Consider the following 13,107-nt stretch of genomic DNA (forward strand, 5'->3'; position numbering starts at 1 on the left):
TCCTCGGATCCGCGATTTCCCTCTCATGGAACATTGCGTTTCCTCTCTCATGGAACATTGCGTTTCCTTGCATTTTAATCGTCCTTGCCCCCGGACCCCTCTAGATTTCCTCTTTTTTACATTTCACCACCCATGACCCGTCTAGATTTCCTCGTTTTTACAATTCACCAGTTCCCACCCCTGTTAATGCTTCACAATTTTTACTCTAATTTCAAATGCCTTTATTAGGCCCTACATATAAGGCTAAGTCCTTCAAATAAATTTTTAGGGCCGAATTTACAAAGCGTGTTTATGTTTTACACATGTGTAACTACATACATTTACAATGCTTAAACACATGCATTAAAAAAAAAAAATAGGCTTCGTAAATTCAACCCACTGTTTTAGCTACTAAAGAAACAGCCTTACGTTTAAGTTGCTTTGTGTTATTACAAAAATCTGGTAAAAAGGTACGACTAAAATGTATAGGATCATTAACACAGCTATTGAGTGATAATATTCCAGGTGTATGTTTTCAGATATATCAACTACCTTTCCATCAACTACGACCCATTCGTTTTCGTCGACAACGACTCCTCTCTTTTCGTCAACAAAATCCCTAACAGGTAAATTGGTGTAAAAGTTATGGTTAATTCAGGTTCATACCTTGTCTAAACTAACCAGGGGGTAGCAAAATAATCGAGTCACAGTAATATAAGGTCTTTTCCATATTCTTCTGGGTGGGGTGCAACTACCCCCTTCACCCTGCCAGATATTTCTTCCACACTGGACAGTATTGCAACAAAAGCCGTGGTAGTCGCGGGTGCAGGGTATTTTCTATGGGATTATGACGCGAACCCCCGATAACTTCATTTGCCACAGTCTAGAGCACCGCAGCATAAGTCCTGTACAGTCGCCTGGGTTGGCTAAAGATTATAAACAAGGTTGAATGAATGAATGAATGAATGAATGTTTAACGACACCCAAGCACGAAAAATACATCGGCTATTGGGTGTCAAACTATGGTAATGCAAACAGAGTGGTGATCAACATCAATATAAAAATTCAAGATTTAAACAAAAACACAGTGAAAAGAACTGTCCAAAATACAAATATCACAGATAGATACTGACTTTTATTCAAAATTTTAATTTTGTGCTGTACTGACCATTCTCAAAGAGAATGTTACACCCCCTGCACCACGGTGAGGTTACAGCACGCGCAGGGGAAACAAGGTTGAATTCAGTAACCATGGAATGACCCGCACACACGTCTCATTTTTAAAAGTTGCTGGCCATAAGGTCATTCTCTAAACTCATACTAAGGAAAGATTTCCTGAGTAAGTTCCCAAGGTATATATACAGGTTAGGTCAGGTCATAGGGCTTTATGTGCACATTCCGAGCAAGCTGTTGTAGCGCACGCCTGTCCTGGGCACAATAGCCGGCCTTGGCCGGCTCCTCCGTCCAGGACAGGAAAGGTGGGGATGGGAAGGAGGGGGGACCGCCTGCATTGCAGGTGCAAGGGAGCACCAGCAGCCCGACCGTGGTCGGTAATTTAACATTGGGTAGCTTTTATAAATTAATTAATTATCTCCTACTGACAAAACTGAAAATTAAATAGTGGAGCTATATAGGCCGATAAGCCTCTTGTGTATTACTGTCGATGTCTGTATCCACCCGGGTTTTTTTTCCAATCCATTACAGGTGCAGATCCAGGATATTTTACAGGGGTGGGTGTTTATATACAGTTATATGTATTAGCGGTGAATGTACTTTAAAAGACTCATCCTTTACTACTAATGAACAAAAATGTAGCGGGTTTCCTCTCTAAGACGATGCTTCAAAATTACTAAATGTTTGACACCAATGGCTGATGATTAAAAAGGCATTGTGCTCTAGTGGTATCGTTAAACAAAATAAATCTTTCTCGTCAAAAGACTTAAACTAATGCTTAATCTTGTTTAAAAACATATTGGAATTGGTCACCCGTAAAATAATTGTTGACTGTTTTCTGTTTTTAGGTGACACCTCAGTAGTCCAACAATGTTTATCGTGGACTCGTGTACTGTGGATGTGTTTAACCGTGTCCGTCATTTCTGTTCTCATCACCTTTCTGTGTACATATACAGTCACCAAAAGGTATTACAGTACGAACAACAGACTGCCACAAACCGGAGATTTAGAAAGTGCAGTACCCATGCTAGTTAAAAAAAATGGAAGTAAGTAAAAACAAAATAAATTTTAAAAAAAGAGGAATTTCATGAGTGTTCTTTGTAAGTAAGCGATATTTGAATTAAGATGCCAATAAGTACATGCAACAGCAAAACCTCAACACAATATATAACCAGCCCGGTGACCAGACTTTTACTGTAGGACCCCGTTTTACGAAGCAATCTGAGTGCTACGTTTACCTTAAGTCATTAGGTAGTTAAGCATTTAAGGTGATCATAACGCTAAGATCGCTTCGTAAAACGGGGCCTAGAAAACGTGTGGCATATAATCCAGTGACGTTCTCATCAAGTCAACAAAATCTCTCTCCCCCCCCCCCCCCCCCCCCCCCCCCGTTTGGCAGTTAAGCACTACGCTACATATGGAATGGAAGAGACTACAATAGAACGTTTAATCTGGAGCATAAGTGGGGTGGAAGTACAAAACGTATCAGGGCATGTTACGCCATAGATGGTCATCTTCAGGGCCCCGTTCCACGAAGCGATCTTAGCCCTAAGATCAACTTAAGTGCATAGGGTAGCTATGCGCCTAAGGTAATCTTAGGGCTAAGATCGCTTCGTGGAACGGGGCCCAGGTAGACAACAATGATACTTTTAAACAAAAAATAACCCGACACTTTTTCACATTTTTCTAGGGATGCAACTGCCCTGAATCTTTTTCATTATTTTATTATTTATTCACATCCCTTTAATGAAACTAGGATGGGGGTACTAAAGCAATAATGGGAAGCCCACTATTTTTCACGATATTTGTTATGGTCCAGACTGTCCATGTGTTCCTTTTCTAAAACACTGGAGTCCACATAATGATGGGAGGATCCAGTATGCATGATTGAGTCCATTAAATTACTATGTACTAGTAGGTAGTACTAAACCAAATAACTTCCGGCTGGGTCAAAGTTCGAGGTGCATCGAACTTTTGATAGAGAAGTGAACACCACAAGTCCTGTGATTGGCTATAAATGTGAGTGTGTTGGTTGTAAAAAAAATCTGGGCTAAAAATGTATGCAATTTTATTTCATCTAGTACCACTGTGTCAAATAGCCTTGTGCTTGGAACATGTATGGGGTACCTGTAAAAAAAAGTACTCAAATTGTGTGCGGAACTAGGGTAGTCATAGACGCTACCCGTTATCTCAGAAATGAGCAGCTTGACACCCACTTTTTTGTGATTCACTTTAAGGGTGAGGGGTGGTAGTATTTATATCCGTGGCGTTTATGTCGATTGATACGTTGCAGGTAGGAGTTTTAGCCACATATGTTACTATTGTCGTCTATGGGATTTGATTTAGTAGTATACACCCAGTACATACTATGTACTATGTACTATACACAGAAGTACTATGTACTATATTATCATTTTATTTATTTATTTATTTGTTTGTTTGTTTGTTTTTAAGTTGGCCAGGACGAAGTGAATGACATGAATGAAGTTGTTGGGGGTGACAAAGATAACAAAACGTCTATACCTGACGGACACGATACAGACATACACGCCAAGGAACCACTGAAGAACATCAACCCCACTGAAGAAGGACGTGATGACCAGAAATCAGAGTTTGTCCCTTTCTAAAACCAATATCATCCTGGGACATTAGTCAACTGTAAAGCTGGAATCTCCAATATGTTGTTTTCATAATTTGGCATATAGAATAGAAGTTTGTTTTGTTTAACGACACCACTAGAGCACATTAATTTGTTAATCATTGGCTATTGGATGTCAAACATATGGTAATTTTGACGCAGTCATAGAGAGGAAACCCGCTACATTTTTCCATTAGTAGCAAGGGATCTTTTATATACACCATCCCACAGACATGATAGCACATACCACGGCCTTTGATATACCAGTCATGGTTCACTGGCTGGAATGAGAAATAGCACAATGAGCCCACCAACGGATTATAGCATTTTACTTTGTTTCGGGAGAGACTATAGTTTTACGAATAGTGTTTGCTGTAACCCGACTACCTCGTCAAAATAAGACTGACTCACCATTTTAAAGACATAATTTGGTTTCATTTTTCTTTTTAATTTTTAGGCCTAATATATATGCATAATAATCTAAAACCTTCAATGTATTGTACAGAGACTCAGGAGAACCATCAAGAATGAAAACTTTTGTCATCTGCATATTGCGAAATTAAATATTCTTCGCCATCAATACTGATTCCCTTAATATTGCTAGAGTTTCTTATTATAATTGCAAGTACTTCTTCACACAGAATAAATATATAAGGAGACAGAGGATCTCCTTGTCTACAACCCCTTTCTAATTTGAAAGCTTCAGATAAAAATCCATTCTGTATTACACTAGATAAAGAATTATTGTAAAACGTTTTTATCCAGTTTTTAATGGATGTTTTAAAGTTAAATATATCTAACACTTTATATATAAACGACAAAGATAAAGAATCGAATGCTTTTTCAAAATCAATTAGTAGCAGTAATCCAGGAATATCATGTTCTTCTGTGTATAACATAATGTCATAGATTAATCTAATATTTTCCCCAATGTAACTTCCTTTAACGAAACCAGTTTGGTCTTTGTCTATTAATTTATCCAAAACGGTTTTAATTCTATTCGCGATACATCCTGACGCCATTTTATAAGTACAGTTTAAAAGGGTTAAAGGTCGCCAATTTTTTAAGAATTCTTTTGATTTATTAGGTTTTGGGATACATGTTACAATACCTAGCTTTTGTACATGAGACATTTCTTTAATAGTGTAACTATAGTTGATAAATCTAATTATATAGTGTCCTAAATCCATCCAAAACATTTTAAAGAATTCAGCCGTAAATCCATCAGACCCCGGGCTCTTGTCATTTTTCATAGCTTTAAGAAATGTTAATACCTCCGTATATTTTATTTCACCCTCTAATTCTTCAGCTTCTTTATCAGTTAATTTATTAAAACTAAAGTGAGATAGTTTTTTAATAATATCATCATCATTTTGCCACGATGGTGCGGAATAAAGATTTTGGTAAAATTTCTTTGTTTCTTTTAATATTTGCTTCTGATCCTTAATTTCTATTCCATTATCTAACTGAATTTTTGATATTAATTTACTGAAATAATTACGAGATTCTAAATTGCAAAAATAGTTTTTCGCCTTCTTCTATCCATTGTGACCTTGACCTAATATAATGACCTTTGAGTTTTTCTTTACGTAATTCTAATAATTCAGACTTTTTGCTTTCGATTCTTTTCCAGTCAACTACATGTTCGTTTTCCTCTAAAGCTTTTATTTCATCACATATAGTTTGTTCTAATTCGGTGTTTAATTTTTTCTTATACACGGAAAAAGATATACTTTTCCCCCTTATTTCCATGAGTAATGTTTCTAGAAAGAGTTGACTATTTATTGAAAAATTGATTTCATCTTTCGGTATTGCATCGATATTATCTAAATCATAAACTGGTAAAGCATATTGCCGTGTTATTTTAGTAATAGTTTCCTTGACTAAGTTAACATATTCTTTATCACGTAACAAAGAGTTATTGAATTTCCACAAGCCTTTGCCTTTTTTTATATGACTCATTTTTATATTTAAAACTACTCCTGAATGGTCTTGACGATAGCTATTTTCGATTATAACCTTTTCCACCATAGACATCAGGTTATTAGATATTAAGAAAAAATCTAATCTAGCTTGTTTTAATGGAGTTTTTTTCTTCCATGTGTATCTTCGGAGATTAGGGTATAATTCTCTGAAAGGATCTATTAAATCAAATGTTTCCATGTTTTCGTTAATTTTTTTCCGACATTTTGGATGGTCTATGTGTTTATAGTTTTTGGTATCGAGATCCTGGTTTAACACTAAATTGAAATCTCCACAAAGTATATATTTTTCATTTTGGAATTCTTCAATACAGTCTAAAATATATTGATAGAAAATATCGTTATCTGCATTCGGTCCATATATGTTCACCAAAGTAATTCTCTCTCCCTCTATTGTTATATCGATTACAATATAGTTTCCTAAGTTATCTTTTTTTATATTATGTATTTTATATTCAAAATTGTTATTGAACATTATAGTTACTCCTCGTGCGTTTCCAGTAGAAGAACTAAATATGCATTTATACCCCCACTGTGCCTCTATGAATGGTTCTAATTCTAATGTGAAGTGTGTGTCTTGTAAACAGTAAATGCTAAATGCTTTGCCTTTTAGGTAATGTAATATATCTCTTCTCTTTTCCTTGTCTCCGAGCCCCTGACAGTTAAGGGTTATTATTTTTAGACAAGCCATGATTTGTTCTTTTCAAGAATATGTTTGAAATATGTACACACATGTATAGACCTAATACTGTTATAGTGGTCATTAGTCTTTTTATTATGGATTTGTATTTTTAACTTGTTAGGAAAAAGCAGGTCTTTAATTTGAGCAAAACTATCCTTACGTTTTTTCCCCCAAAAGGCAAAAATAGATTTCATAGATTAAATTAAATATCGTTAGTTCTTGATGTAAAAATGTATACAACAAGGATAGAAAAATTACACTAAAAATATTCATTTCTACCCAGAGGAAAGGAAAATAAAAAATTGAAAAACAAACAAGAAAAGAAACCTATTAATCAAGGGTCACGTTGTCCCCTTCTCCAACCTTTAAGATGTATTGAAACTAAGATCCTGATAGTGTCAGTATATTGGTATATGGAACTATAGGTATTGCTGATTGTATTTTCAGACTATATGTTTTAATTGCTAAATATATCTAGGGTACATATGTATATATTGGAATATATAAGCAAATATAAACTCGTGAATCAAACAAGCACATATAAACGTTTGAATGCCGTTTCTAAAATAGTAACAAGTTGTCAAACCACCCGGTCGCTTATTTGGTGAGTAGTATTCAGTTGACCGTATCCATAGTTAATGATGATTTTTGAAGTATACCGTTTCAAGTTTAAAATAGTAATAATTTACGCCAGTATGATTTGCATTATATTTTACATAGAGGGGTGAAAGCCTCCAAAGTATGTGACACAATTAATATGAAATCGATGATCTCTAGTGGTATCATTAAAATAATAATAATAATAATAATAATAACAAAAAATAATAATAATATGACGTCATCACGTTTGCTTTTATATCATAACATGTTATGACGTTGTTAGATTAAGTCCTATCCCTTCACCCCTCTTGAAGAATATTCCATAAAAAGTCAAAATGGCAGCTGATACAAAATTACATGCTTTTTTCCCTATGCGCTCTCAGCGAAGTCGATATAGATGACATGGTTAGCATCTGGTATGTGGAATCTGTGTCATTGTAATGGTTTTTTCAAGATTTGTGTCTGGACAAACTTTTGAGGAAATCTAACGGCAATTAAAGGTAGGAGAGTAATTTTTTGTAGTTGTTAACAATTTGGTTCGGACAATAATTTGCAAAGTTATCAAATTCTTAAAGTATGTGATCTGAAAAATATCACATACTTTGATTGCACTGAAAATGTAAGATATTATATGATAAATAATAATATATTTTTTTTAAACCTGGTAAAAAGAATCCTAACCTTAACCCACTAAGTATTAATTCTCCAAACGGTGAGTTGGGTTACAGTGAACCAGTTTGTATTAAAGGACTGTTCTGAGTTTGATGCCATTGTAACGTGTGTACGACACACAGGGCCTTTATGATGACTTTATTACATATCAACAATATTTTCTTCTTTAAAATATCCCTTGTCGTCCAAATGTTTTCAGTAACCCAAACTGGATTTTACCTTCGAATAATTTGTTTGCATACGAACAAAATATACTAGTATTACGAAGTATCATGAACAATGACCGCTACAAGATATTAGCACATGACTGCAAACACATTTAATATACAGATTACAGACACAAGTATTCTAAACAAGAAACTGTATTTAACATGTCATTTTAGTCTCCAAAAAGATTCTGTTTTTCAGAAACATCTTACAATGGCTACAAACTCGGGACAGTCCCTTTAATGATGACCAGAATGTCTTAGTTTCATTGTAAACTCATTCTCAGTCTCAAACATTCTTCCTTCATTTGTTCTGCCTCGTAGTGGTGCAGAGGTAGCAACATTCTCCACTAGAGTGGCACACACAGCACAGTGCCTCTGAAATGTTGTAAAACAAGTTCAATATATAATATATACGTATGCATGTATGCATGTATGTATGTATGTTTAAGTATATTTATGTATTCATGCATTGTATGTATGTCGGATTTGACTGTTACATACATAGATATTAACGCACTGGTGCAGGGGATAATCAAATCATTTCTGGACTCACAAAATGTCTCATGATGTTGCTGGGACTCGAACCTGTGGCACCGAATCGCCAGCAACTTGCAGACTTGTATATGTATATTATTGTTATAAATTCAGAGTATTTAATTACTCAATATGCTGATGATACAATACTCAATTAGATGACAATGAATTGTTCTTAAGTCAAGCTTTATATGAATTCGCTTCCTGTTTGTAAATAATGTGGCCTGCAGGACTCAATGAATATGACCCAAGCAGTAATTAATTTTTTGTTTGCTAATCTTCCCAGGCAGCTTACCTGGTGACGTTATGATTATTTTATCTGATCCAGCCAGTGCTCCACAACTGGTAAAACAAAGGACGTGGTATGTACTATCCTGTCTGTGGGATGGTGCATATAAAATATTCCTTGCTACTAATCGAAAAGAGTAGCCCATTAAGTGGCGACAGCGGGTTTCCTCTCTATATCTGTGTGGTCTTTTACCATATGTCTGAAGCCATATAACCGTAAATAATATGTGTTGAGTGCGTCGTTAAATAAAACATTTCCTTCCTGTTTTTTTGATATCCTTATTTTGTCAGCCCTCCCAGTCAGCTTACCTTTAGATGTGATTAATCTTTTAACTCTAGTGTTTCACTTGAACTGTTTTTATCCTACTGGTTTTAAAGGCTGAATTCCTGTTTTTATGTTTAGTTTTCTCCAGACGATGTCAACATATAGTTGACGAAACAATGAGATCTTACGCTTGTGGTTTTAAACAGAGACTTGACTTTTATGCAAAAATTTAGACAATACATAAACAATAAAGACGTAGTTGTGGTGTAGAATACAAAACAATTAGGCCAATCATATGGTATCAAAAACAAAAGTTTAAACTTCTGGGTATTAAATACAATTGAAATTTAGAGAATGCATATGATGATATGTGTGTGTGTGTGTGTGTGTGTGTGTGTGGTATAAATTTGTGTCTGTGTGTGTATGTACATCTCTCTCTCTCTCTCTCTCTCTCTCTCTCTCTCTCTCTCTCTCTCTCTCTCTCTCTCATACGTGTGTATGTATGCAACTGTTGTGTATGTGCGTGCTTGAAAGCGTGTGATCATCCATTTTTCATATACATACATTATGTACATTCCTTTATTTGACACCCAATACCATATGTATTTGTGTTTGGTATACATTCATTCAGTGTCCGTGTGTGTTTATGAAATTAGGTATATGCAAAGGTTATTGTTTACAGGAAGTACATGTAAATTCAAAGTTGCAAAATGACCAAACATATTTATTAATTTTTGTTCTGAAATGTGTACATTATACCTTGTTTTAGATACCCATAAAACATTACACCCAAATAATTTCATTTATATTTTTAAAATTATATTAAATTCAACAAAGGTAACTGGAAGACTAACGTGATTCTCACGGTTTGAGTTTGAATTGCATCTTTGTATAGACAGTACTGGGGTGTCGTTAAACATTCATTCATTCATTCATTCTGTATAGACATATAACCAGCTTCTAGTTTAATCGATACGTAATGAATATTTTCTATATAGACTTTATATTTTTCACCCACGATTCTTAAACCACTATTTATACCGAACAGCAAAACAATTTTGATATTCATTAGTTAATTATGCTAAGATTATATTTGTGATCGATTTGTTTGTAGTTATTTGTTAAAATTTGTAAAAATAGCGAAATATTGCACTTGTAACTTTAAGAATGCACCTTTAATGAAATATGTGAAAAATGGTCAAATAATGGTGTTATGACTCATGAGTGAAAATAACGGTGTTCAGTCTAAAACGTGATATGACATTTCAATAAGCCACGTCAGAAGAGGTAAACAGCCCTAACTTCAGCCAGCAAACGTTTCGCTAACGTTCGCCAACTATTTTATTTGTTCCAAACGTGGCCATTTGGTACACGTATCTATGTAATATACAGTTGTCAAGGTGTACTTGTTCAGACGCCTGCAATACCCGTGACAACAATTAAATTCCATTGTATTATATTGCTCGTTACATATTTAATTAGTGCTTGACACTAATTGGTTTGATTGGCATGTCACTAAGTGGATACCATGGCAGACGTCAGATTACCAATTAACTAATTCTAATTAATGCACATGTAAAAATAAAGATACAATACGTATTGTTATAAAGTTGAAGTTTAGCACTGTGACAGTTATCCACCGCCTGAAAGAAATGACACGTCCTCGTGTCTAGAGAATAAACTTGTTAAGGTAGTTTGTATACAGTGCTTGAAATAGTTGTCCCGTGTCCGAAATGTGGTATCACAAATAAACTGTTTCATCTGTTTAACAATTTTTTCGCTTGTATCGTAATCTTGTTGAGTCAGTTGGTTAACACTGACGTCGTCTGAAGCAGTTGTAGTTGACAGGCTGTTTTTCTCGAGTTCGAATCCAGGCACTGATGCTGATGGTGCTGTCGTCTGTATAAACGTATACATGGTCTTGGCTATGTGAATGTCAAGCTTACTTTCTAATATCACTTTAGGTATCTCAAGATTATGAATTTACTGAAAATTAATACGTTTAGTGTTTATATTATTTATTCCGAAAAACATTTAATAATCAAATGAGTAGGTATTTACCTTCGGTGATATTTGCCTCGTCTTGTCATGTACTGTTATGGATATGTTGTATTACTCAATGTATTTAGTCTTTGAACTAGTTCATAATTTTCCCGTCTAAGATTTTCTAACTCCGTGTTTTGTTGAACAAGCTTATCGTAATAACTGGTTGATTGTTGATGTAAAGCATCAATGTCTGTTTGCATTTCATGACACACAATTTTGTTATACTCTTCATTATTTGCATTACTGTTACGATAATCTTTTAAGTCTTCTGTCAAAATATTTATTATACTTTGTTACAACGCTACATCCTTTTTAGACTCTTGGAGTTCTTTTGTACCTGTACGGGTTTGTTCTAGCTGTGCTTTTAGTGAACTGATTTCCTGAGATTGGTTCTCGATGGTTAGTTGTGCTTCAGTCAAATCGTTGGTTGTTTTATTAAAATGATTTCTGGCTTGGTTTATTTCCGTATTGGACTTTTGTTTGGCCTTAAGAGCATCGAGTTCTTGTTTTAGTGGGTTATTTAAGCTGACAACGCTAGTGAAAGCCTTAGCACCTAAGTTAGAAAATGGTAGTTGCCTAGCACAAAATTTTCGAAATTCGTACTGAAATTTTCTAATATTGTCCCTTTTTCTTTGTTTATCCGATTTGTGTTTAGGTTTAGAAATGTTGTTGACTTTGGCATCATGTTTGGAGTATTTATGACAATTTATGTGGTTTACATCTGAGTGAGCATTTAGATTAGAACATTTTAAACAGAACATTTGTAATGGACATAGATATGCATGACATTCACAATTTCTTTTGCCAAATAACCACTTACCGTTATGACAGACCGTGTCGCTTGTGAAGTTCCGTTGTGTAGAATTCCGTGTTAAGCTAGTCGTCCGGATTTTGGGTTTTCGTTGACACGAATATTGATGCATTTCTGTTGACCCAACAGCTCTGTAAGTTCTATTTCTGTCAAATCTTGATTAGAAAAAGTTAATTTTCGCAAGACTGTGCTCGTTCTATTATTCTTGATTCAGTTGTACTTGGCTGTACCTGGTTGCAGTCACGTAGATTGTGTTGTAGTCGCTTCGCTGTAGTCAGGTAGATTTTCATGTACTCGATTTTCTGTAGAATAAGGTAGATTTTACCCTGCATCTCCACCATTTAACACAGCGTAATTTGTCTTGGTTTTGTTTTACCGGAATGTAAATGAAGGAAGAGAAATCTCAAGTTGGTGATGTAGTTTCTTGTATTGTGCTTTCCAAACATGAAATGTGATTAATAAGTTAACAACATGGTGATACAGATAATATACAAGTCAGAGCTCTTGGGTGAATGACACATAGGTCTCCCGATAGAGTTGACATTGCTTATGTTACAAAACTGTCTCTCGGATCTTCCAGTAGAGTTTGTGCTTTGTGAGAGAACTTCAAGGCGTGTGAACAGTATCTGTTCTCCCCAAGTCTCTCTTTCATGGGTAGATTATTCTTATTTATAAGGCGCATACTAAACACGTATCTATGTAATATACAGTTGTCAAGGTGTACTCGTTCAGACGCCTGCAATATCCGTGGCAACAATTAAATTGCATTGTATTATATTGCTTGTTACATATTTAATTAGTGCTTGACACTAATTGGTTTGATTGGCATGTCACTAAGTGGATACCATGACAGACGTCAGATTACCAATTAACTAATTCTAATTAATGCACATGTAAAAATAAAGATATAATACGTATTGTTATAAAGTTGAAGTTTAGCACTGTGACAATATCAAAGGCCGTGGCATGTGCTTTTCTGTCTTTGGGAAAATGTATATAAAATATTCCTTGCTGCTAATGGACAAATGTAGCGGGTTTCCTATGAAGATAGAATTATCAAACGTTTGATATCCAATAGCCGATTATTTAAAAAATCAAGGTGCTCTAGCGGTGTCGTTTTTGGCACTCGTCCCGCAAACCGCTAGAATCAATCTGTCACAACATTAAAATCTCATTCAGTGGTCATCTAGGTTGTCGATAACCAGGATTTATACTGTATATAAAATAT

Source organism: Gigantopelta aegis, chromosome 8 (assembly GCF_016097555.1).
Source record: "Gigantopelta aegis isolate Gae_Host chromosome 8, Gae_host_genome, whole genome shotgun sequence".
Lineage (NCBI taxonomy): Eukaryota > Metazoa > Mollusca > Gastropoda > Neomphalida > Peltospiridae > Gigantopelta > Gigantopelta aegis.